The 26,795-nt window shown below is 37.7% G+C and overlaps 1 protein-coding gene across 4 annotated transcripts in view; it reads left to right on the plus strand.

The window, feature by feature from the left end:
• Positions 1-5,088: 5,088 nt before the first annotated feature.
• The window catches only part of LOC132828176 (transmembrane and death domain protein 1-like), a 48,114-nt gene continuing 26,407 nt past the window's right edge, over positions 5,089-26,795 (plus strand). The window contains exons 1-3 of one of the 4 annotated variants that reach the window (XM_060845110.1): positions 5,089-5,131; positions 17,622-17,749; positions 22,742-22,846. The gene's annotated coding sequence lies outside the window, so the exon portion shown is untranslated. Of the gene's footprint in view, positions 5,132-17,361; positions 17,378-17,621; positions 17,750-19,784; positions 20,255-22,741; positions 22,847-24,117; positions 24,485-26,795 lie in introns of those variants that run through there. The other 3 variants (XM_060845109.1, XR_009646082.1, XM_060845108.1) reach the window with 3 other exon arrangements.

A 26,795-nucleotide genomic window follows, 5' to 3' on the forward strand; every position in this document is an offset into this window, starting at 1 on the left:
GATGATGGATGGTATGAAACTATCCTTCTATATTGAATACCATTCAACTTTAGGAAATACTCAAACTCCCTGCTGGTAAATGACCTGTGACCAACACTTCCAGGACTCCATGTATCGCAAAAGACATGCACAGTTTTTTTTTCTATTGTTGTCCTCATGTTTGACAAATTATCTCTATGCATGTCCAGCAACTTTGAGTAGAGGTCCATAATGACTTAAGCCTATGAAAGGATCTATATAGTTGACATGTAACTGAGTCCAGGGTTTACCATTCCATTTCCACAAATGTAGAGGAGCTGCTGGCGATATGTTTTGTCTTTTTTTGTCACTTTGGGCACTGCCCCACCAACGTAACTGTGTTTGCATTCAATTCTAGCCATCAGACATGACTTCTTACCAATATCTTCATTTTGGAAACCTCTGGATGACCCTGTTGGAGTTCAGTCAGGATCTGGTGGGAACCTTTGCTCATAACAATCACTCTTGTGCAAACTTGGGGGTAGGAGTTCAGATTGAATTTTGTTAAAAACTGGTTCTCTGATGACTGAAACAGTCAAAACAGTATCAGCCTCCAATAGAACTGGGTGACCATTTAAACAGATGTTTATTTTGATTGGTTCTGATTTTGATGTTGTTAAGCAATTCAACTGTCTCAAACCATATATAGGTGGGCATTGCAGGGTGTGCACTCTCCTGGATACTGGCCTTTGAGTTCTCTTACTCAATTTAGGTCTAGTAGGACCATCGCAGTCTCAAGTCAACATACTAGTGACAACTACAATGGCTTTCCAGCTCACTGACGAAGATTTTAACCCTTTGGCCGAGGCTTGGCTTTGTTTTGGAGTTTTGCTCTGGGCTACCTAGAGTCGCTATGCTCAGGTTATGTCCTGAGTGAGACCATGCAATTGCTTTCACTCAAGTGGTGTTCCCCAAGCTCAACTGAACTGGTGAGGGTGTCTACTTGCATCAGAATTTCTGGCAACTCATATGCTCTACTTGCTGCATTTTCCAATGATAAAGCCAATAGTGCCTGTTTGAAGTCCAGCTGGGCTGCAGCTAATAGACACTTTTGCATGGTTACATCATATATATATTCTTTTTTTTTACATTATTTTTCTTTTTCCTTTAATCCCACACTACCACCTAACTGTGGTAGTGCTTATTTTTTCCCCAGCACCCATGTTGTGTGTGTGCACGTGTTGCCTGGCATAGGTGCGGCTTGGGCCTGCTGTATTTGGGCTCGCCATGAGTGCTGCTGTGTGAGCCTAGGTGTTCTTCCTCTTCGTGAGCATCAGGTGAAGATGATCTTGAGACTGGGAGGCTGACACAGTAGTACAGGCATCCTGACTGTGTGGTCCAGGCAGTTCAGAATTCAGCGTCCTCCTTTACACAAAATGGAGAGTCCTTCACCACTGATCCAGCTCCCTCAGAGACAGCTCTCAGAGAAAACAGAAGTAATGACACTCCTGTTTATTTTTATAAGCAGCAATACAGTGATTCTAATGAGGTCAGCCAGGTGGACCTCATAGAATAAGAGTTTATTGACTGGGGCTGTTAAGATGGTCCAATTAGGGAGGCCTGGTTGACAGATATAAACAGGAGTGTGGGGGTTAAAAAAAGAAGAAAAAAAGGAAGAAAAAAAGAAAAAAAAAGATTAGGAGAAAAAAATAAAAATAAAACAGGAGTGCACACCCAGGCCTACCTGCATTGTTGCTGCCTGGGCCCCACCTGCACCTGAACTGCTGCTGTTTGCTGCCTGACCACCAAGAACACCTGGGCCCACATCTGGGTCTATCATTGTCTGGGCCAACTCTTCCATTGTCGCTAAAGCCCACTGGGACTCGGGAAACAGGATGTTATTACTGCTGTCGGGGTTCCTACTGAGGAGAGTTTTCTTTGTTCTCGCCCCTTTTCTCAGGTCGATTTTTTTGATTTTTCATTTTCTTTATTGTGATTTTTTTTTCTGGGTTTCTTTCTGTTAATTTGAGCTGTATTCAGCTGCACAGACAGCTATCATCACCACTGGTAAAAATATAGGTGCTTATATTTCTTAAAGGCTTCAATCCTGCTTTCTCCTGCATTTTTTGAAGATCCTGGAAACTCATTCTCAAAGATCAGCACATCAAGTCTTGGGATTTGTGAGGGCTCAGTTCAAATTTTGTCAAATGTAGGCCAATAAATCATGAAGTGAACCCTCGGGCCTCATCTATCTTGCTCTCACAACACAGACCTAAAATACTGACAGTCATTATCTGTGACTGAAAAATTCAGTGTGACCAATAACCACTTTGTCAATCACATCTAACTTAATCTGAAAATGACAATGTGTTGGAAGTCAATCTTTCACATGCGATGAGAAATGTGCAGCATTAATGCTTCGCTGACAAATTGAGATGAAATGGCATGTTTCATTGATACCACTGTTATTTTACCTGATGACAGTGATATCTGTTAGGTAAAACCACACTATCAAGCATTTGTTAATGGGAGATCCTAGAGATTTGACTTGCTTTTGAACATGGACAGGTTTTAATTAGGCATCTCCCAAACCAGGCATTGGGATTCCGGGGTGCAATTACTCTGCACCCGTTCAGTGTAATACAGGCAATGCACCAACATAGTGCAGCTGCTCATTTGATTGATCACTGCCTGCACCAAGCATTAACTGATGCTTTTCATTGGCTGTATGCATCAGTAAGGATGCAAAATAAACAGTAAATGCCAGTTGGCACTGGACTGAGACTGAAACCTTTAAAGAGGAATTGCACAATGTTTGGAACAGTGATATGTCACATTGGAAGTGAATCTGGCCTGGGGAAAAATTGAACAATGGCACAGTATGGATATAATTGGGCATGAAGGTCTTGTGATGCTGGAGGCTTTTGTGAAGGAAAAGGAAGTAGGTGCTGTTCTGTATTTTCATGGGATCAGAATGTGCTCCAGGTACACATTCAAAAAGCTTCAGGAGCAGCTATTTATTCAGAACAATGCCAAGAATCAAAGCTGAGGGGCCTGATTATAGACCCTCAAGAACTTCAAAGAACAATTGAAATCAGTGAAAGCATCTTCAGATGTTGTATCCAATGAGCCCTAATACTAGCCTCAGACACTAGGCAAATTGCTAAACGCTGGACCATTCATTTACCAATAATTATCAATAAACCTAATATTGATACCTTTCATCTTATCATCAGAAATTCAGATCCACTGCAAACTTCAAAACTTCCAATTACTTCTTTATTGTAATGGGGTGTGGGCCATTGTTGGCAAGGAAAGTATTTATTGTCCATCCCTAGCTACCATTGAGAAGGTGGTGGTGAGCTGTATTCTTGAGCCACTGCAGTCCATTTGGTGCAGGTACACCCACAATATCATTAGGGAGAGAACCCCAGGACTTTGACCCAGCAACACCAAAGGAACAAAAATACATTTCTAAGTCAGGATGGTATGTGGCTTGGATGGAAATCATCATAGGTTTGGAATGTTTTGGCTAAAGAGTTTTGGTGACATTCTGCAGGTCAATGTTTTAGATATTATAAACTGCTGGTATCAAGCATCAATGGTGGACGGGTGAATTTTTGTGGATGTGATGCCAATCAAGCAGACTGCTTTGGCTTGCATAGTGTCAAGCATCATGAGTGTTTTTAGAGGTGCACTTGTACAAGCACGTTAGGAGTATTCTATATACCTTTTTTGTGCCTTGTAGATAGTGGGCAGGCTTTGGGAAGTCAGGAGATATGTTGCTTGCAGCCGAATTCTTAGTTTCTGACCTATTGCAGTATCCACAATATTTCTACAACTTGTCCAATTCAGACTCTGGTCAGTATGCCCATCAGGGTATTCGTAGTGAGAGAATCAATGATGATAATGCCAATACTGTCAAGAGGCAATGGTTAGATTCTGTCTTACTGGAGATAGTTATTGCCTGGCACTTATGTGGCATGAATGTTATTTGTCATTTGTCCCTTGATATTGTCCAGCTCTCGCTGCAATTGGACATGAACTTCTTCAGTATATGAGACATTGCAAATGGAGCTAAATATTGTGCAATCATCAGCAAACATTCTCACTTCTGTTCTTAGGATAGATGGAAGATCCTTGATGAAGCAGCTGAAGATGGTTAAGCTAAAGTCACCACCCTGAGAGACTCATGCCAAGATGTCCTGTGGCTGAGATTTCTAATCTGCAATAACCACATCCATCTTCCTTGACGTCAAGTATGACTCTAACCAGTGAAGAATTGTCCCCATGCTTCTTATTGATTCCAGTTTTGCTCAGGAAAATGCAGCCTTGATATCAAGGGCAGTTCTTCTCGCCTCACCTCTGGAATGCAGCTCTGTTATCCATGTTGAACTAAGGTTATAATGAAGTCAGTAACTGAGTGGACTTGCTAGAAACTAAACTGAGCATTAGTGAGTGGGTTATTTCAAAGCAAGTGCTATTTGCTATTGCTGAGTATAGGATGGGATAAAACTGGCCTCTTGCTATGTCCTTCTTTTGTTTACAGGACATATGTGGACAATTTTCCACATTGTTGGATTGATGTCAGTCTTGTAATTGCACTGGATCGACTTGACCACAAGGTTTTAGTATTAATGTCAGAATATTGTCAGGGCCTAAAACCTTTGCAGTAATCCAACCATTTCTTGAGATCACATGGACTGAATCAAACTGGTCTGGCATTTATGATGCCCACGATGATAGGAAATTGAGAAAAAAGGCCATTGACCTCTGTAATGGAATAATGGAAATGGAATCTTATTGTAAATATCTACAGCTCCAGCCAAGACGAATCCAGAAGCATTCAGGATCATTGTCACTGTCACCTTCACATCCACTGCTAATGCAATCCAAGTCCTGCTCTGAAGATGTGGCTGTAGCAGGTGTCAGATTTCCATGAAGATATCCTTACTGAAACATAGACTTCTCAAATATCATTCCCTGCTGAGGTCGAGAAATGGAAATCACTACGTGTATACCAAAGATAGATATAAACTCGTGTTGAGATCCCTTATCCCTTCTTTTCCTCCCTCTACTAACAGCTTGACCTTTGTTTATTTTCCACAGCATGTTTTCTTCCATGGGGGACAATTTCCATATCTCAGATCAAGATTAATCGCAAAGTTTTGAGGTCAGTATTGGTCGCACAGCACATTCCAAGACCATTTCCTCCAGTCTTTGCCAATTCAAAAACTATTGAAATCACCAGTTACAGTGCCACAGCAAGAAAATTAACTAAACAGTTTGAAGTTAAGAATTCCTTTAAATAATGCTAATTTGTAATCCATCTGTGTTTAGTTATGTGAGGTTAGGAGAAAGCATTATCTGGGATGCCAATCACCAACATGTCACCATTGACATCAAATCAATGTTGCTCCAAAATTCATGCCATGATGTACCTGCTCTGCATACTTCCAGCCACTCACGGTGCCCAAATAACAGATACAAACTTGATTTCTTGCACAGATCATGCAAAAATTCCAAAGGGAACAAGATCAGACAGAATCCTTTCAATATTTACAAAAAAAAAGTTCTGTTTTCATGCAGTAGCAAAAAATCAGAAAATAGCTATTATTACTTCAAATTTATAATAACATAAAAACAAGATTCTGATAGGTATAAATCATTAGCTTCATACTTAGAACATGAAAAGTATTGAACTCATATAAAACACTCCTGTAAATGTGCTTCAAAATTAGGAGAATGGATTATATTTCCAATTTTCAAAGTGCAGATATATATGTTAGACACCCTCATACTACATTCCTCTGTTCCATCTCCCAGACAGGTTTTAACCTGCACAATTGTAGTTGAGCTTCATCAATTGTAAAACACACATCAAAAAGTCAAAGCTAAAAAAGATGTATGAAAGGCAGGCCAGACCTAACATAATGTTAATGCATTATAATTCTTGGAAGAAATAGTGAAATTGTTGTGTAATTATATGGTGGCACATGTTACATATCAAAAGATCTCAGAGGACCGGGATGAATTTTCTTACAATAGATTCATGGCTAAAGTGAAAGCTTTTGTGATAAATAATGAAGTGGCAATGTAGCCAATTAATTGACTAAATAACATGAAGAAATGTGTAGAGATCAATAGTCATGGTTTTAATTGGACAACGTTGACCAATACGTACTTCACCGCTTAGATCGGGGGATTCGGCTATGCACAGTATACATTCATAAATAATATTCAAAACTTGCAGATGATACAGAGCTGTTAGAGGCAGATATTTAGGGAACAGGAATAAAACTCAATTTATTGACACTTTGTAACTGTTCGTTAGGTACGGATTTTCACCAAACCAGAATGACTCAAGAGCCTTTTGAAAATGATGACTGAGTTATAATTTTAGGATTCCTGGTCACTTTCCTGGGGTTCCCAATTTTCAGATATGCTTTTGAAGGATACAGGCTAATGTGGGACATTAACATCCAGCATAGCCAGCTTGACTGGCACTATTGTGAGGATAAGTATGTCATAGTCTTCCACAGTTTGCATGGAGTTAATCCAACTTTTAAAGGACTCATGGTTTATGACACCTTAGAACTGTCATGAGCCAATATCTGCATGGGGGAGCCTCACATTAACCCTTTCAGAACCACGACCCTAGGAAACAGACCTCATATTAATAGAGGTTAAATGGTGTCAGCATTTATTTCAGGAAGCACCCAAAAATGCATATGAAGTATCAGAGATTGCCATCAAGCAACTAAATTTATATCATGTGCTACATTTGACACCATTCAGGATTGGAATTTCAAACTTCAAGCAATTTTTTTGGATCTGGAAAATGAGTGAAATGCTTACCAATTTCTTGTCCTAGTTGTCCATTCTTTTAGCTGTCAATAGCTTATGCTCACTACCTCAAATTGCGACACTTAATAACTTCATGTTTCTCAAATTCTGAAGATCTGATAACAATTTCAGAAAAGTTGATTTTTTTAAAAACATATTTTGTCTTCATCACAGTAATTTACCCAGGTATTGATGGTTAGAATTTAAATAAAGAAACAACTCATCCTAGGCATTTCTCCATAATGGGCACTAACTAGTTTTATGTAATTCTGGAGAGAATTTGTATTTAATTCACTTTCTTTCCTGCTATAAAGACCGCATTAAGCATGTAGAGACCTGGCTTTTTAATTACTTATATTGGACAAAGTAAAAGTATGGATGTGAACTGAGTGTTCAGCCCAGGCCCAAGTATTTAAATGACACATTTCCTCTGTTTCAAAAGAAATGCATGCCTGAACAGAAAGACAGAAGAGGTGTGTGAGCTTTTGAATTCCAAGGCAACTATTGGGTGAACTGGGTGAAAGTAAGCACATATTATTGTGCCAGCATCCTCCAGGCATACCTGCAGCCCAGGTAGATCAAATCATCAAACCTTGGGACAGCATGTGTATTCATGTTTGCCTGAATCTGTTACAACATGATAAGGGCTGAGTCCTCCCTCAAAGCATAGCTCAACACAGACATTGTGTCGGCAGCATAATGATAGATAAGGCATTCCTCAAACAGCAAGTTAAGACAGATTTATAGCCATGTTGAAAACCGTATCATTGTTGCTGATATTGTCGCTGAGAAGTAATTAATGTTCTTTGCCCTCAAACATCTTAAATTCACATAAAATGCAAGTAAAATGACTCTTCAATGTTTCATGAAATTAAAGCAAGAGCTTATAAAGATGAAATCTCTGGAAATCATGTTCCACATCACCCACTAAAAAGGGAAGACTTGCCAAATATAATGCTTAACACAACATGAAGTTGTCCCAAACTGCACAATTATACTTCTGAAAGCTGTTGGTGTTGCAATGCAGAAAGCACAGTGGCCAACTTGCACAGAGCAAGCTCTCACAAACATGAAATTAAAATGGAAAGTAACTTTTAGTTGTGTTAATTGAGGGATAATGATTGGTTAGGATGCCAGGGAGTAAAAAATGAGGTCTGCAGATGCTGGAGATCACAGCTGCAAATGTGTTGCTGGTCAAAGCACAGCAGGTCAGGCAGCATCTCAGGAATAGAGAATTCGACGTTTCGAGCATAAGCCCTTCATCAGGAATAAGAGAGAGAGCCAAGCAGGCTAAGATAAAAGGTCATTAGCCTGCTTGGCTCTCTCTCTTATTCCTGATGAAGGGCTTATGCTCGAAACGTCGAATTCTCTATTCCTGAGATGCTGCCTAACCTGCTGTGCTTTGACCAGCAACACATTTGCAGCTAGGATGCCAGGGAGACATTTTTTGCGATCCACAAAATAATGGCATGAGGACTTTCGCATTGAACTGAGAGAGAAGCAGTGTCAGTTTAATGTCGCATCTAAAGGCAATATCTCCAATATAGTAACATTTCATGAATATTGTATTGGAATGTCACTCCTGACTCTTTATCAATCAAATCTCTGGATTGAGAGTTGAACCTTTTGACTCGGAAGCATGAGTGTTCCCAACTAAGCCACAGATGATATTATAGAATGATTGCAAATAAATCATATTTTCAACTCCAACTGTTACTTGCTATTACATGCTCAGCAGGCATTTTCCTTCAGAAGCCTTTCAGAATGTTATACCTTTGATCTCCAATGAACTTGTATTCTATATCAGTCTTGAAGTATAGAAATTAACTGTTGATTCTAGGTTCTGAGGATAGGCACTTTGTAGAAAACAGAAAACATATTAAAGCTGCAGTAATTCTACAGTGTTTTATCTGAGACAAGAATCAGCAGGCTGTCATACCCAATCTGATCACGTTTATAGTACTGCAGACTGTCCCTATGCTCAAATGATAGTGAAGTGTGGCATCAGTTGAGTCTGTAAATTGTTCTTCAATGAATGTGCATAGCTCTTAGACATCCAAGGTTTCTCTTAGATTACTTACAGTGTGAAGAGAGGCCCTTCGGCCCAACAAGTCCACACCGACCCGCCAAAGTGCAACTCACCCAGACCCATTCCCCTACATTTACCCCTGCACCGAACACTACGGGCAATTTAGCATGGCCAATTCACCTGACCTGCACATTTTTGGACTGTGGGAGGAAACCGGAGCACCCAGAGGAAACCCATGCAGACACGGGGAGAATGTGCAAACTCCACACAGTCAGTCACCTGAGGTGGGAATTGAAACCAGGGCACTGGAGCTGTGAGGCAGCAGTGCTAACCACTGTGCCGCCGTGCCACCCAGAAATCTCAGACATTCATTCCAATGGTACAAATGTATAGCTTTAAGTATCAGGATTGTTTGAATCTTATTGTAAATGCCTTTCTTGACTGTAGGAGCCTCCAAGTCATGATGAAGTACAAAAACAAGTTAGACAGATCTCTATCAACAGTGTGGGTACTGAAGAGCAAGGCATGCAACACCACTCACAGTGAGGAATTTACAATATCTTACATGCAACAAGTTGACTTGAAAGATTTACGTTAGGAATTCCATTGTTGGAAATGAAGCTGGAAGATTAATTATAAAGAAACTGAAAGAACTGTAGACGCTGGAAATTAGAGACAAAAACAAAATCAGAAATTGCAGGAAAATCTCAGCAGATCTGGCAGCATCTGTGCAGAGGAATCAGAGTTAATGTTTCAAGTCTAGTGACCCTTCAGAGCTGATGGTGGCTAGGAAAAGATTGGTATGTACACAGAAGATGGGTGGGGAGAGGGCGAGAGTAAACAAGAGGTGGAGATAGAGACCAAAGGAAAAGCCCAAACATATTGGACAGACAAAGGAGTGGTTAAAGGTCAGTTTGGGTGAATGAAAAGCTGCTAATGGTGACTATAAGTAGCTGGCAATGGGTTGTGTGTGGTAGCAGATTAATGAACAAGTTAATCACCTCGTAGCCCTGGATGGTCAATACCTGTGGGCATTAATATAGCCTGGCACTGTTTTATCATAAGGACCAGAAAATGACATGGGATGTTTTGTGGCTTCATTCCTCCATCCAATTAAGTATAAGAGGGAAACCTTCACCAACGTGTGGTAAATGCTGCCACTGCCAAAAGAAATTGATATAACACACAAAATTGACACAAATTTGTTGAAATGAAGCTGATTCCAGTACTTTCACTCCATTGTATTTCGTATGCACTCATTTCTGTGGTTTCGCTGAAATCAAACTTTTGTTAACATAATTGTATCTAATAAAACATTAACAACATTTGTATTTTACCCAATATTACTGTGTGATATAGAAAGAGGGCAAACTGAAGCATACTTTTCCTTGAATAGTTGTGCACCAACCCAAAATAGATTGATTTAGGGCAGCTGACCATTTCTCAGCTGGTGTTTACATTTGCAATTTGTCAAACTTTTAAAACATCCAAATACATTTATATAGATTGTTAGTCACATTCACATCTCTTCATAACCTGATATACAAAATCATATTTCAATCACGTACAGTGTAGTTATATTGATTTGTAAATACCAGAATTTCTACAATATTTAATTATTATTTGCAAACACATTTTCACATTTCTAACATTCAATGTATGTATCTATATGGAAAATAAATGAAAACCGGGACAAACAGTTTATATAAAGAAAAGGTTGTGATTTGTTTTACTGCTGATAACTGAACTAATTAAGGAGAGTTTTTCAACAGGATTAAAAGACAACTGGGCAGAAGAAATTTAGTATGTGAAGAGACTATTATTAAGTGAATTGTTACCTTGGTAACTAAGATAAATTGGAAAACTGCCAGAAGAGGTATATCCTAATTTAGTGGATTTGGCATCAAGGTGAAATTGGAAAATATTAAGACATCACTCAAACCTATGGGAGATGGTTCAAGTTTTCAGCAATAGCTAACATGTCAAGAAAGCATTTCTAACAATCTCTTTAAAAACGATCACGATGCACCAGTAACCCAGAGTCTGGACTAATACTGCAGAGACATGAGTTCAAAGTCTGCCATAGCTGTTGAGGAAATTTAAATTCAATTAATTAATATGTCTGGAAAAAAATGTTAGTGTCATCAATAATAATTGCAAAACTATTAGATTGTTACAAACAAAAATCTAGTTAACTAATGTCCTTTGGGAAAGAAATTTGTCTTATGTGGTCTGCTCTACTTGAGACTGGTTTATGTGAATTCAAACCCACAACAATGTGGTTGACCACCCTCTGAAATTGCCGAATAAGTCACTTCATAGTCCCAAAGTGCTACCCAGAAATAGAAAATAAATGAAACTGCTAGGCCAATCAGCATTCTTTCATCTGCTGGAAATGATAAAGCAACACCGTTGACCAATCTTCTCTGCAAAGACTTTCTCACAAACATCAAGTAATTTTGAGCACATCTTGCTGATTTCTCTCAAAGCCAGTTCTTTTCTGGATTCTCAACCCAATAAAATGAACATTTCACCTTTATTCAGAAGATGTGTCCATAGGAAATATGTATTTTGACAATTTCCATGACCTACTATATGGAGTGAATTCTAACTATCCTCAGTAAGAAGTGACATACCCCCCAAAGTTTGACTTTTTTGCTGAAGAAGCAAGTCATTAACTGCAATGATGGGAGTGGAAAAATTAGTCAGATTATTACTGCAATTCTCAATGCACCTGTATTTTTTTTTGTCTAAACAAGACCGTACCCATCTTATTGGCACCCATTCTATGATTCTATGATTCTATTTGAACAGATCCCTGACAGAAATGTATTACTCACTGCCAACGCATCACATTTTTGCCAAAAGTTTCATACTGTAATATTATGACCATGTTACAATTACTGGTTCTTGCATTTTCTTTAAGGGATATTTGAAGTGAGAAGTGGCATGTCTACTTATTGTAACTTTTTTCATTCATTCTTGGGATGTGTGCATCACTGCTATTTACAGTACACACTGTCTTTAATTTTATTTTCAGTGTACACAAAGTGCCAAAAAGAAGTACTGCCAGTTTACACTAACCTCCTGAAGAGAATCCCATCCAGACCCAGTGCCTAACTGTATCCTGTAACCCCACATTTCCCATGACTAATTCAACTAGCCTACACATCCCTAGGCATTACAACCAATTTTGCTTGGCCAATCCACCGAACCTGCACATTTTTGGGATGAGGAAGGAATACCCATAGGAAAGACACGCAGACACAGGGACAAAATGCAAACTCCACACACACAGTCGGCCAAGGGTGGAATCAAGCCCAAGCCCCTGTTGCTATGAGCAGTTGCACGAACCACTGAGGCATCTTGTCACTCATAAGTATTTCATTTACTCAGATAGGGAACATGTCAGTGCCCTGGCATTTATTACCACTGTGCCACCTTTGCATTGAAATTTCCCCAATTCTGCAGGGTATCAATTTACATATTAAAACATTTAATGATTCATTCTGAGACTAGAGAGAATTTATATTCAAAAAGCATTTTTCATGTCTCCATAACGCCTCAAACTACTTCACAGCCAATAAATTATTTGTGAAACATGACTTTTGTTGTGTTGGCAAATGTGAAAGTCAATGTGTATACAGGAAAGCTCCTCAGACAGCAGTGCAATAAACAACCAGTTAATTTGTTCTGATGCTGCTAGGTCATGGTTAAGAATATAAGGAAGCCCCCTACTATTTTTCAGTAATGCAATTGGATGCTGTATCTAGTTAACAGATAAACAGGGTTCATGAATTGTCTGAAGGACATTACCTTAAGACAATACAGCAAAGTATTGCAAACTGTCAGCCTAAATTATGTGTTCAGGTCTTTGGCTTCTGAGATGAGACTGTAATCATTGAGTTTAGTTAAGTGGCCTATAAAATATCTGGCATTCAAGACAATGCACATCATTTCTTACACAACCATACCAAGGATTTATGTCTTTATAATCATCAATATCTTGATTTTAAAAAGATAACTTCATGTGCATGTTTTCACATAAATTACATGTGAGTATGCTAAGGATGTTACAAATTGTGGTGTGACAAAGTTGCAAGTAGATTTTTAAAATAATTATTGAGAAACAGATGTCTATTACAACCGTGACCAGACAGATAATGAATAAAGAAGGTAATTAGGTTTAATTTCTTCAGTGTTTTTGGTAAATTGGTTGATGGCTTTTTGAAAATTTCTGTTTGCAGCTGTTAGCTTCCTTAACACAGAGAAGGTTTTAGAACCAGAGATAAACTGGGGAGGAATGATAAAGTGATGTTTAACTCAAAGTGTGAGGATCATCTAAAATAGTTTGCAGCGCTTTAAATACATGTTTTCACCTTGTAGACATGATGATCGTTTTTCACTTGATATGGTCATCCACCTAATACAATTTGGGCAGACTGGTATAATGACATTTGATGACTCACATTTCCAACTAATCAACATTGCAAGTTTCAGTTTGAAGAATGACAAACCATCTAATAAATATCACAGTTTTCTTGTTATCAGGATAATTGTATGTAAATGAAAAAAATCTTTAAAAACATATTTTTTACAGTTCAAATTATGCTAAATGAACAAAAGCATTCTAATTATCAAGATTGATTGGAACTGAGCACATCATCCACCATATCCAAAGTACCACCAACTTGGCAATGATTAAGGACAAATAACCTAGACTGCTCAACCCCTAACTGCCCCTTTATTACCTCCCAATGTCAAATTCATTTTTTCTTTTGATTAGCATATGGCTAGCTTTTGTTGCCCATTGCAGTTTATGCAGAGCACATTCATTGCTGTTAGGAAGGGAATTCCAAGATTTTGACCCAAGAACATTGAAGGAATGACAATATACTTCAAAGTCAGGGTAATGTGTGGCTGAGAGGATAATTATAGACTGTGCTGTTCCAATGCATTTGTTGCCTTGTCCTTTGAGGCAGTTGATGTTGTGAGAAGCATTGGTGAATTATGGCTGTGCATTGTATACATTGTACACACTCCTGCCACTGTGCATTGCTGGTGAAGTGAGTGAACATTGAAAGTTTTAGAGAAGGTCCTAATCTCCTGGATGATGTCAGTTTTCTTGAGCACTTTCCACACTTATTCCCAGCATATGAAGAGCATTCCATCACACTCCTGACTTGTGCCTTGTAGATGGTGGACTAAATTTGACGTGTCAGGAAGCATTTAACTCATTACAGAATTCCCAGTCTCTGACTTGCTCTTGGAGCCATAGTATTTATTTGGTTGGTGTTGATGGTTAGCCCCATGATTTTGAAAGTGAAGGATTCTTCAATGGTAATACCATTAAATACCAAGGAATAATGTTTGGATTCTTTCTTGTTGGAGATGTTCATTACTTGGCACTTGTATGGCTGGAATGTTGCTTGGCACTAACCTGTCCAGGTCCAGGTCTTACTGCATGAGCACAGGGATTGCTTCAGCATAGGAAGAATGTGCTGAACATTGTGTCTCTGGCTCTGACATCTTTCAAACATTTGCTGGGTGTAGCTGGTGCTTACATAAGGAAATTTTTGTGAAAGAGGTAAAAGCATGTGCAGATTAAGAATGTGATAGCAATGGTATTAATAGAAGGGCAGTGGCGCACAGCATAATGAGAATTACTGGGTAAGTTAGCTATTGAGGTCTCCCTGTCCCACATCAGATGTGATGTTCCTCTCTGACCATTTGTAGAATTTTGGAAACTACTGAGGGTTCTGGGCAGGCTCAACTTGCCACTTCCTCTGAACAAACTCCATCTTGCCATGGTCAAATTGTAGAGCAAAGCACAATCCACAAGCAGCAGCTGCATGCATCCTTATACTATGAACATTGGCACACTTTTTTCAGGAAGCCAATGCCAACATTGTGTTATCATCCAATGCACCAAACTTAGCTAGTAGAGTACATCAGTAACCAGCAGTGTACTCTTGCATTGGATACATGTACCCAACAGGAACCCAGTAAACAGGGTATATGAGGCTGCCTGCCAAGTTTTCTCCCTTGCTCTCTCAGCACACATTTTAATGGTGCCTATGGATATGTCCAAATTATCCATGCCTTGCCTTCCCTACCATTTATTGTGTGGCAGTTGACACAGTACACAACCAGGAACTGTCTGTGCTGTACTGTAGCCCTGAGTCAAGAGTGACTTCAGTTAGTCATATGTCAGTGTGTGACCTCACTTGTGCATTTGTACCAGGTGTGGACTGGTGGTGTGACCTCCACTGTCAGTCCTTAAGAAAGAGGGCTCTTGTCTTTTCATCCATACCATCCCATCCAGACATTCTGGCCCCTCTCCTAGAAGTGTGGTGTCATCTGTTCATTCTCTGAGATCTCTCCTGACTTCTCCCATGACTGAGTTTGCAGATACCAGTGCTCCTGCAGACACTGGTCTTTGGGCAGATACAGTGGTGAGCTGCTGTGGGTACGGCATGTGGTAAGATGAAGCAGAAATCAGACATAATGTTCGCCATAAAGACAAGAACACCAATTATCTCAGTAATTTTGTCATAATTTGATGAGACAATATACTCGTCCCTCTGGTGAAAATTATTCGACAAAATTTGGCATAACTCACATTTAGCTGAACAAAATGTAGGATTCGGCTAATGAGACCATAACATGTAGGATCAGAATTTGGTCACTGAGTCTGCCATTTGATCATGGTCAATAAGTTTCTCAACCCTGTTCTCCTGGTCATTCCCTTGTAACCCTTGATCCCCTTATTATCTCTGTCTTAAATAGACTCAATGACTTAGCCTCCACACCACACTGATCCAATGAGTTTCACATATTCACCACCTTCTGACTGAAAAAATTTCTCCTCATCTCAACTCTTCACTCTAAAGAATTAACCCTTCACTCTCAGGCTATACCGTCAGTTCTGAGTCTCTCATAATAGTGGAAAGATGTTCTCCATGTCCAATCTATGCATGTCCAGGCCTCTCAGTATTTTGTAAGTTTTAATTAGATCGCACTCGTCCTTCTAAGCTCCATCAAACATAGACCCAAAGTCCTCAACCACTCCCCATCTCACAAGCCCTTCATCCTCAGGATCATTCTTCTAAACCTCCTCTGGACTTCCTTCAACACTAGCATATTCATCTTTACTTACACAGCCCCTAACTGTCACTGAACCTACATGTTAACCCTAAGAGAATCTTGAACTAGTACTCCCAAGTCCCTTTGATGTAACTGTGCTGGCACACCCCTATTTTATGATGCACTCTGCAATCTCATCTTTAAGAATGGATTCTAAAATCTTACCAATGACTGACATCACGCTAACCAGTCTATAGTCTCCTATTTTCTGCATCCATCCCTTCTTAAACAGGGGTGTTACATTCATCCTTTTCCAGCCCCCGGGACTGTCCTGACTCAAGTGATTTCTGAAAGATCACCACCAACGTCTCTGCATTCTCCTCAGCTATCTGTTGTTTCAGCCCTCAACTTTTAATAGAGCACTCAGTTGACACAAACAGAGAGCCCCATTATCAAATACTTCTGCATGCACAAGATAAAGTAAATTCTGGACTTTCCTCAGCTGAAAATAAAGGGCATCAATATCTGAAAGCTACTAAGTATTGCTATGCAATTTATTGCTTATCAAGTGCATATACATTTTCAAGGACAAATTTCCAGTCACTTTCAGAACAGGCTGCAGTTTGTAACAACATTTTCCCAGAGCTGTTTTCATGCACACTTTTAACTAGAGAGTTGGGAGGGCTAGAAGTGATATATAGACTGGAAATGATCATAGATTCCTGGTATTAACCAATACTGAAGTCACATGCTTGGATTAAATTCAATAAACAGCCAGAAGAGTAATAATAATGAGGATCTGTGCTGCATGGGCACAGTCACTTACTGATGAAGTCCAAAGTTTAATTAACAACAAATATGAAGACTGGAAGTCTGAGTTGTTACTGTGGAGTTGGAGAAATATCATTAGAAATCTCTCATTAAAAAGTGTTTAATGAGAAATATTTAAAAACCCTTATTTTATTGGTAATTATGTCTCCTATGTTCTATAAACTTCATGCACATTCTTGCTGACTTTATGGATTTCAGATAACTATCCTTCTGAAAACGACCCACAACTAAGATGATGATAATTCTGACGTTTAAGCAAAGTGAGAATCAGGGTTTCTTTTCACTTATGTAGTGAGCTCCCAAGCAGGGTGTGTAATGTATTCACAGAATCACACACCTGGTCATGCAAAATGCTTGTGTTTTTTTTCATCGCATAAAACTGAGTATCTGTCAGGAAATCCTTTGACATGACTTATTAATTTCTTCATGCTGTGTCATAACCTACACTAAGTCAAAAAATGCATTTTATAATAAAAAACACATATATAGATTTGAAAAAAAACCTGTTTTTTGTGCTTCAGTGGCAATGTAAACTCCCACCAACAAGTGATTCTTCTGTTAGGTATTTCATCCCTAAGGGCATTTGAAGGGAAGGGCAAATACACATAAACTCTTTGAAATAAACCTGTAAGACTTTTTAATTTCCTGTATTCTATATTCTTATGGCCTAGTTATTTATGATTGTGGCACTTAACATCAATTTTCAGGACAGTGTTATTAAAACCATTCAAGATCATTTTACTTAGTCCTTGAAAACTGCCAGGGAGAAAGGAACCTTGATTTGCATTGAGGTGCCAAAGTGAAAAGGGACTGTTCTAACATGCAACAACTGTACAATCTTCAGCTATATTCTAATTTATTCTTAAAACAGGCCTATACAAGAGATTGGGAGTTGCGTTCTCCTGTACCATATCCTTGAGGTGTACATACTTCTATAACAAAGCTGCAAATTCATAGAAAAAGTGAAGGAATTTGTATACATTCAAAACATTTAAACAGGTAAGAAACCATAAAAGCTGTTTTGGCACATCTAGTTTACCTTTTACTTATTCAAATCTTTACATTAGTGCTTAAATGAATATAACACTGTATTAAATATTAAATTGCCACTAACTTATTTGAGAAGTAATAGTGATGCTATTTACAAATGGTTGCACTTTTGTAAAGGTTACAAAGTTATACTCCGAAAATAGCAGAATTATATTGCATGCAAAACACAAAATGGGGAAGAAGGCAGAATGGTCTGTAACAGAATTGATGTAAGCCAGAGGTTTGCTATTCCAGATACATTTCAAATGACATTGGGCTAAAATTCATTTAGAATAATATAATTGCTCCGTATGTGCAAACTCCACTCATATTCTCCTCAGCTAAAAAAAATTTCTACAGCTCCTAATTACTGTGCAATTCCATTCAAAGTCATATTCCATTTTGAAGTCATATTTTTGGAATGAGGTATCAGCAACATTTTATACTTAAACTACATCATAATCCTGCTGCTACTTACTTCAAAGTTGCTTTGTTTCTTTCCATTTCCAAAGACAAGTGATACATTAATTTTACTACACACCCAGTAAAGGCAACAAAGCACTAAAGCAAATGTGGTGGTCTCTCCCAATCTCAGGAGGGAAGGGGATCCATGTACAGAGATACTCTTAAAAGTATCTCTAGAAACAACATCCCTTCCAGACCACACCTCACTACCAGGACAACAGAAACATTAGTTTAGGATGCAAAGGCCACAATTCTTGCAATTTGCCCATTGGGCAGTTCAGGGAGTCTGTAGGTCAGACATAAAGTTTCAAGTCCTAACTTTAAAACGTTCATGCATGGCCAAAAGTAGTTGTTTTCCGATTGTTCTAATTGTACGGAATCTGACTTACTATAGCTCTAGATAAGCATAGCACACATGTTGTAAAATCCTTCTGGAAGTGGTTCTGCAGTACGAAAACAGAAGACAGAAAGCTGAAATCTGTATTGGTGAAGTCCTATGACAAACAATAGTGTTAAACACATTCAGCCAACACTGGAGAAACTCAACAGATCTGGCTGTACCTGTGGCGAGAGAAACAGAGCCAACATTTTGAGTCCAGTTTGACTTTTCTTCAGAAAGTTCTGAAGAAGAGTCATACTGAATTGAAACGTTGAAGTTTTTTCCCTCTCCACAGATGCTGCCAGACCTGTTGAGTTTCTCCAGTACTATGTGTACTTATTTCAGGTTATACCACATGCATTTGCTTTTACTTTAACGATAGTTTAATCTTTAAACTAGATTTGCATGACCATTCTGCAGAAGCTATAAATTTCACACCAATATTTAAAGATTTTGTTACCTGAATTCCTGCTTTTCTTGAACAAGTAGCAAAAGATTGCAGAGCAACTAATTTGTACAGGGGGCATCTCATCAATAAGTGGAATTCATACAAAGTACAGGATCAGGAAGACATAAGTGCAACATGGAAGTGAGCCATTTAATAAGTCATGGGCTCCCATGTTTTTGTCTGTATTGCAAATTGTTTTGTTTAACAGATCCTGGTGTTCTGAGGATTTGTCACAAGTGAGGCAACAGCATGAACAGCTCACATAATAAAAACTTAAGAACAGAAATATCAGCAAATAAAAAGGCAAGTTTCACTACAACTTAACTGCTTATGTCAGGGTGTCAAGGGTTGGATGGTAAATCTGGTCCACTGGCTGTAAGTTGTATATCTCTCTATTGATATAATTTAATGGAACAGCACAGTCTTAAAATGCTCTAGCATTCATTTGTGCAGAAGAGACTAGGAAAGCTGCTTCAATGCTTACAGCTACTTTTTTTTCACACCTCACCACTGCTTTGGAAAGGAAAGTAATGCAATTCTTTTACACACATTTCATTATTTAAAGAAATGTTCAACAAGTATCATAGGAAAGATTCTGTAAGTGCATATTTTTTGGTCAAGTCTTCCTGGGCGAGGCCAGGTGTCAGTTTCTGAAGGCAAAGACTTCCCCTAAAGCAGAACATCCTTTACAAGTCAAAGTGGGGGTGGGGTGGAGTAGAGAAAAGAATTGCTGTTTATTGGACTGTTGTCTCAGACAGTCTGACAGCACATATGTTGAGACAGGTAGATAAGGGTTGGATTTCAGTATGAAATCTCAAATGGTTGTTCCTCATCTCAAGCTACCTCGATAAGCCTCTCTTTAGTTTCTTTTGTTTGATTTTACACTTGCTTAACTTTTCTTTTAGCTGCACAATGCACATTTCTTTCCTCTTTTGTTTGTCTTGCTCAAACTATCTTTTAACTTTATGCCTTTTTTGAAAATGTTGTTCATTTTCTATTTCTCTCCTTCTTTCTTTCAACGCTTTGAAAACGTTTCTATCGCTCCCTTGTGTCAAACTTGCTCTCCCTTGTGAATTATCACTTCATACAGTCTTACAAACTTCTCAGCAACATTAAACATTTTTACTGGAAAAATGGCAAACTGCTTGTTCCTGGGTTGGTGACCAACATGTGAGGAGATTTGGTGAGTGACACAAGTTTTATAACAATTTACTGGTAACAGGAATTTGACAGAGTTAGAAGTATAATGTTCAGCAAATGGCTCTCTCCAAGATACAGAAATATGAACTTTTAAGACAAAGTAACTATTCAGTACTACTTCTTAACTCCTTATCAGGCATTTTACTTTCCTGCTGTTTTAGGTCTAATTACATTAGGTGTTGTTCTCTGAGTAAGAAGATAAATTATATATATATATATTTATATATATTCCATGCCATTCCTCAACTTGCTGCTTGAAGGTACGGAACGTGTCTTGGGTTGACTTAACCATCGGTTTCTTTCTCTCACCAAGTTGAACAATTTGATTTCACTTGCATTCTCTTGGGGTGGCTTACTTCAGTTCAGAATGACTTCACCATGTGAAGGATTCACCAAATAGAATCTGTTTCTTGGCAATGCCTGCATGCCGGATGTCATGTAGCTACTTACTGTGGCGATGTCCTCAAAAAGCATTCCAAGCTCTTGTAAAATGTCCTTCTTAAACTGTTTGGGAAGGCAAAACAACTATATTTTCAAAAGCTTTTGCAAAAAGTACGTAAACATTTTTCTTTCCTGTCTCAGGTTATTTTTAAGTGAGAGATTTAATTATGTTGTTTGAGGTACACTGTAACCTTATCCTTTGCTTTAAAAGGAATGGTTTCAGATTTCAATAAAAAGGACTTTGAAGAAAGACAGGATTTTTTAAAAAGGATTATCTTTGTAGAATTTCATTCAAATATAAACAAGGATTTTTAAAAGAAAAGTTTGATGTTCCAAGCTGCAGAAATACCTCCAGCATTTAAGAGTCTGTCTAAAATCAAGTAAATGTTTATATTTCAGAAGAATGCCAGGGGAAGAATTACCAAACAAATGATTTTATGACCAGGCTATAAATCAAATTGAAATGTTTAAAATGCTTCTGTCTATTAATAGCTTTGGAATCAAGTCAAAGTTTTGAAAGGCCTTGATAAATTATTGATGAACCTACACTTTTCATAGGCTAGAATATTCTTGGCATTCCTTTAGTAGTTAACCATGTATAAAACTTAAACTTGGTTGGGAAGAGATGTCCAAATATAATTCTCTCAGAAACTTCAGACAGATGTAGAGAGCACCTCTAGCCACTGATCTTTTACAACAAAATTGTATTTGATCAGACTGATTCTGATTGAGAGGTAAAACCCAAGACATAAAAAGAGAAGCTAATTTGTCTCATACTTCAGATATCAGAAGATGGTACAAGAAATCTTTGCAGAATATCTGTCTCCAAAACTGAAATCATTTTAATTTTTTACTCAGAGCACCAGCAATGAAAAGGTTAATGTGCTTAACATTTTCAAATTGTTGTAGGACTGCAAAAGCAATGCAGTCAATAAAGAGTGAATGTGGTTAGGAATGAACAATGGCTATTTGTTTTTTAGAGCCTGTAGCAGCCTGCAAAAGGGAGGTATGTAAGACAAGTCTGAAATGGCCTGAAAAATTTGCAGTTGTCAGGTGTACTCAGATAGAGGTGTGGACCTCTTCAGTCTAAATCTGCTTTCAGAGCATTTTTATCCCAAAGGTCTGACAGTTGATTTTTCCCAAAGGGAGGAAACTGTCTTTTCAATTGATTTGTGTAGGTGCTTATATGCAAGAGGTACTTATGCAAGTTTAACACATTAACCATTTCAGTACTGGATTATTTTAGCTACACATGACTAATAAAAATTTCTAATGCTAAAATGATGATTATTTAACAAAACTAAACATTGCGAAACTAGAACAACATACAATTGATATATTTTCTTAAAAGTCTAATTTTTGCATTTTCTAATTCAATTCTTTCAATTTGTAGCAAATTATGTGTTTATTGTCCAGCTAGTCAGGTAGTGTGGAAACAAACACAAATCAATCTGTCATCGGCCTGTACAAACAGAGATCACATTAGAAACATACACCTCCTCACCAAACAACAAAATCTTTGGTCTGTTTTATTTTATCGAACACAATTGTGAATCCCCAGGTAATGCCCACTACTGCAAACAATTTTAACAAAATCCATATAAAATTAATATTCCTTATGTTCTTACAGTTCACAATTGACTCACTTATAATTCTTATTTCTTTAAAAATAATACTTCTGTGTTCTACAATATTTAGAAGTGTCCATAGCACATTACATCTTAAACTATATTCAAAGCATTTCAAAGACATGAACACTCCATTAAGTAATCATGCTGAACTATGAATAATCACACAGTTGAGACTATCCAATTAATCTTCTCTTAAGTTTCTGACCATATTTAAGATTTTCTTTTAATTCTTCTGGCCCCTAATTAACAGTTTGACTTTAATTACCTTTGTGTATTGTGCACAACTGTATTGTAAACAATTTGAAAATTAGCGTCAAACTCATAACATGTGCTGAAATGTTTTAATGTGATCTTAAACTAGTGAATTCTTCATTATTTTTTCTTTTTCTCTATTTTAGAACGATGTGCCAAGAATTGGAACAAGCAACAGTGATTGTGCTATAAGTGCCAGTCTCTGGTACCTGAGATTGGAATGTGTTCAATCATATAATCTGTAACTTGAGGTATTCCACGTAAAGACCTGCATCATACTCAAAGACTGAATAGCTATGTGTATGACTAGACTCTGACAACTAAAGGCATGAAATTACTTTTAAAAACTAAATAAGACTATTATTGGCTTATGATGATATTTATTAATAATGTGATGGAACCTCTTCACTACTCTATTATGCACAATATTAACTTATCCATCTTGCTGAAAAAAAAGCACTGAAGTTCACTGTTATTTAACTGGGATAGGTTAGCCCATTTAAAACCATTTATTCATCTGATACACTGGTAAGAAACCCAGAAACTTAAGTTACAATACAACTGGAAAACCTATCTCAATGTTTTCTCTTCCAATTACTTCCTATCAGACATTTGTGAGACCTCATCAATTTCAAAAAATGTTTTGATTCCATTTTAGAGAAAGGGTTTTGGTTTTGTTCTGCTGTATAGTCAGATCAGGAACACAGATGAAATTTGTGAAGAAATCTAATAGTTCTAATGGTGTCACCTTCTTTCTCAGAAACCCATAAGATCATAAGGCATTGGAGCATAATTAAGTTATTCGGCCAACAGGTCTGCTCTGCCATTCGATCATGGCTGATATGTTTCTCAACCCCATTCTCTTGCCTTCTCCCCATTACTCTTAATCCCCTGAGTAATCAAGGAACTATCTATCTCTATCTTAAATACATTTAATGACTTGGCTTCCACAGCCTTATGCAACAATGAGTTCCATAGATAAACCTGCCTCTGGCTAAAGAAATTCCTGCTCATCTCAGTTCTAAATGGTCATCCCTTCATTCTGAGGCTGTACCCTCAGTTCTTAGTCTCTCATATTAGTGGAAACATCTTAACCATGTCCATTCTAGCCAGGCCTCTCAGTATTTTGTATGTTTCAATGAGATCTGCTCACATCCTTCTAATCTTCATCAAATACAAACCCAAAGTCCTCCACCACTTCTCATCTGACAAGCCCTTCATCTTCAGGATAATTCTTGCAAGTCTCCTTTGGACCTCCTTCAACACTAGCACATCCATCCTCAGATATGGTCACAAAACTTCTCACAATATTTCAAATGTGGTTGAACCAGAGCCATATAAAGCCTCAGCAGTACAGCCATGTTCTGGTATTCTAGCCCTTTTGCAATGAATCCGACCATTGCATTTGCCTTCCCAACTGCCAACTGAACCTGCATGACTTCTAATCTCTTGCAATCTTCTTTTATATTACTGGCTAGCTTACTCTCATATTTCATCTTCTCTCTCTTTATTTTGTTTTTAGTTGGCCTCTGCTGGTTTTTAAAGTCATCCCAACTCACTGGCTTCCCACTAATCTTCACCACAATGAAGATTGTGAAGCCACAGAATGGCTAAAAGGACGAAAAGTGAGGAGGAAGTATATACTTAACATTTGAGTCGTGCACAGATGTAAAATAGTTTTGGATTATACCAAGCAAAACAAGTTCACGCAAGACAATATGCTTACAGCGCAGCATCAACTAATGGAACAAGGAGTAGCACATTACCATGTTTTAGAATTATGTTTAGCATAATGAATAGAATGAGATAATCTGTTTTAAATTTCAAAATACTTTAAAATAATGGCACTTTTACCCATATACAATAAATGTGCAACACTCTGTTAAAAATGACTGTCAATGCAAATATTTATCAATTTGGACTTTAAGATACAATGCACAAATAGTTTTACATGTGTAAATCCAAGTCAATTTAATTGGAAGCAAAACAGGGTAACATACTAAAAATGCCCAATAGGTTTGGACACTCATAAGCATGAGTGCACAGGATAAGATAATTAACCCTTCCTAAAATACATGAAATATACATTTGAAAACACAGCTAACATTTTATTAACATTCCATATTTTATTATGTAGAAATATAATGCATGCATATGTGGCTTCTGAGAATATGACTAAGTTATACTAGTGAAAGAAGTTAACTGATGGTGTAAGACTGGATGCCATCCAGCACTTCCTAGTGATGTATTGATGAAATCCATGCATTCTGCTGTCCTTCATTCCACCGGAGTCTGTTCCATAACCAATCAGATTTCAGTGGAGTGAAGTGCAAGAGACATGGAACACAATCTTCCAATCAACATTGACAAAGAATGAAGGCTAAACTGAACAATCCGCTCCAAGAAAAGGACAAAAACCTGTCAACCAGCCTTGTGAAGCTCAAAAAAGTAAACAATCACTACAAATCTGCACATAAAAAAAGGCAATAAAATAACTCAGTGTTGACTTATGAACTAGTTATAACTAGAAATCTCTTACAATATTATGTTTACTCAGGGTTTAGTCTGTGAAGGTGAGAAATAAAATAACATTCTAAAACTTGTCTTGCTAGAGTCCCTAAACTTGTTGCAATAAACACAATTCGGGGATTTTTTATCTTCTGCATATTTAGCAAAAACACATGCTAACTAAACAGAGCTGAAACAACAATAGAAATTGCTAGAGAAACGCAGCAGGTCCAGCAGCCATGGAAAGAAAGCGGAGTTAATATCTTGAGGCCAGTTATCTTTCTTTAGAATTCAAACCAAACAAAGCCATCAGGAGATTTAGCAGAACCTGAGGGACAACATTTTTACACAGGGGGTGGTATGCAAATGGAATGAGATGCCAGCAGAAGTGGTTGAGGTGGGTACATCAACAACATTTTAAAGGCATTTGGACAAATACATGGATAGGAAATGATGACAAGGATATGGGCCAAGTGCAGGGAAATGGGGTTAGAGTGGACAGACATTTTGGTCGGCTTGGACCAGTTTGGACTTAAAGGCCTGTCTCTGTCCTGTAAGATTAATGATTCTAAATGTTGTAGACAGATTTTTGGTTTATATTTTTTAAAAAGGGTTATTACCTTTTCATTCTCAAGACTCTTCAAAGAAATAATGGCTTACTTGTTTAAGTGGAATCATTGTCATGTCAACAAATACACAGCAAAGCTTTCTCAATAGCAGTAAGGGGAATGGATGATTTGCTTCTTTTGATTATGCTCATTGCATATAAAATTGCTAAGAGAAATTCACTGCCCTTCAAATATTTCAATGGGATCTTTAATACCCATCAGAACTGGCAAATTAGATATCAATTCTAAAATCTCGGTCACAAATTAGTACCTCTGACAATGCACATTAAAGCCTCAACTTAGTTTGGATCCTGAAGTGAATGCTGAAACTCCAGCTTTTCGAATCAAAAACACAATGTTACTGCTGAACCTAACTCTGTCATCACACAGATCCATTATCTAGGAACATAGAGGTGAGAATTTTCATTTTGAAATGAAAAAAAAAACAGGTTGAAGTTCCAGGAATTCTTGGCACTCTAATGGTCTACTCCTCGTTGCGATGAACTTAACAATTTCCATCCTATTGTTCCAAATAAAGGCTCTATGATAAAGAATGCTTCCAAATAAGGGCATCACCACCAGCACTACCAGTACTACTATTCCCCTTTGCAAAAGCAGACTAAATTTCAGCTAATCATGAAGCAGAGTTAATTAATTGTCACATAGGAATCATCAGAGTGGAATCCATTCCTTTCTGCTGAAGTCGTTCTGTTCAAAGCAGGCTAAGTGGAATGTGGAAATGTTATTTTGTTATATAGTATTTTATATTTTTAATTAAACTTACAAATGCAATCTTTTGTGCAAATTTGTCACCTCATGGAGATAATTTACAACAACATTCTTCAATATGCAGAACTGCATAAGATGAAATACTCAGATTAATTGAATGCAATTAATTCTATAAATAATTAGGATTCCCCAAGTTACAGATCACCACATAAAAATGATCCATGGTGATACATAAGTTTTGAACCATTATAGGATGATACATGCAATACATGTATCAAAATAATTTATAATTTTAAGCTTTTTATACACTGATTATTGCCTTCTGAAAAGAACCAGGCTATTTTTAATCTGGGAG

This window comes from Hemiscyllium ocellatum, chromosome 26, assembly GCF_020745735.1.
Source record: "Hemiscyllium ocellatum isolate sHemOce1 chromosome 26, sHemOce1.pat.X.cur, whole genome shotgun sequence".
Classification (NCBI taxonomy): Eukaryota; Metazoa; Chordata; class Chondrichthyes; order Orectolobiformes; family Hemiscylliidae; genus Hemiscyllium; species Hemiscyllium ocellatum.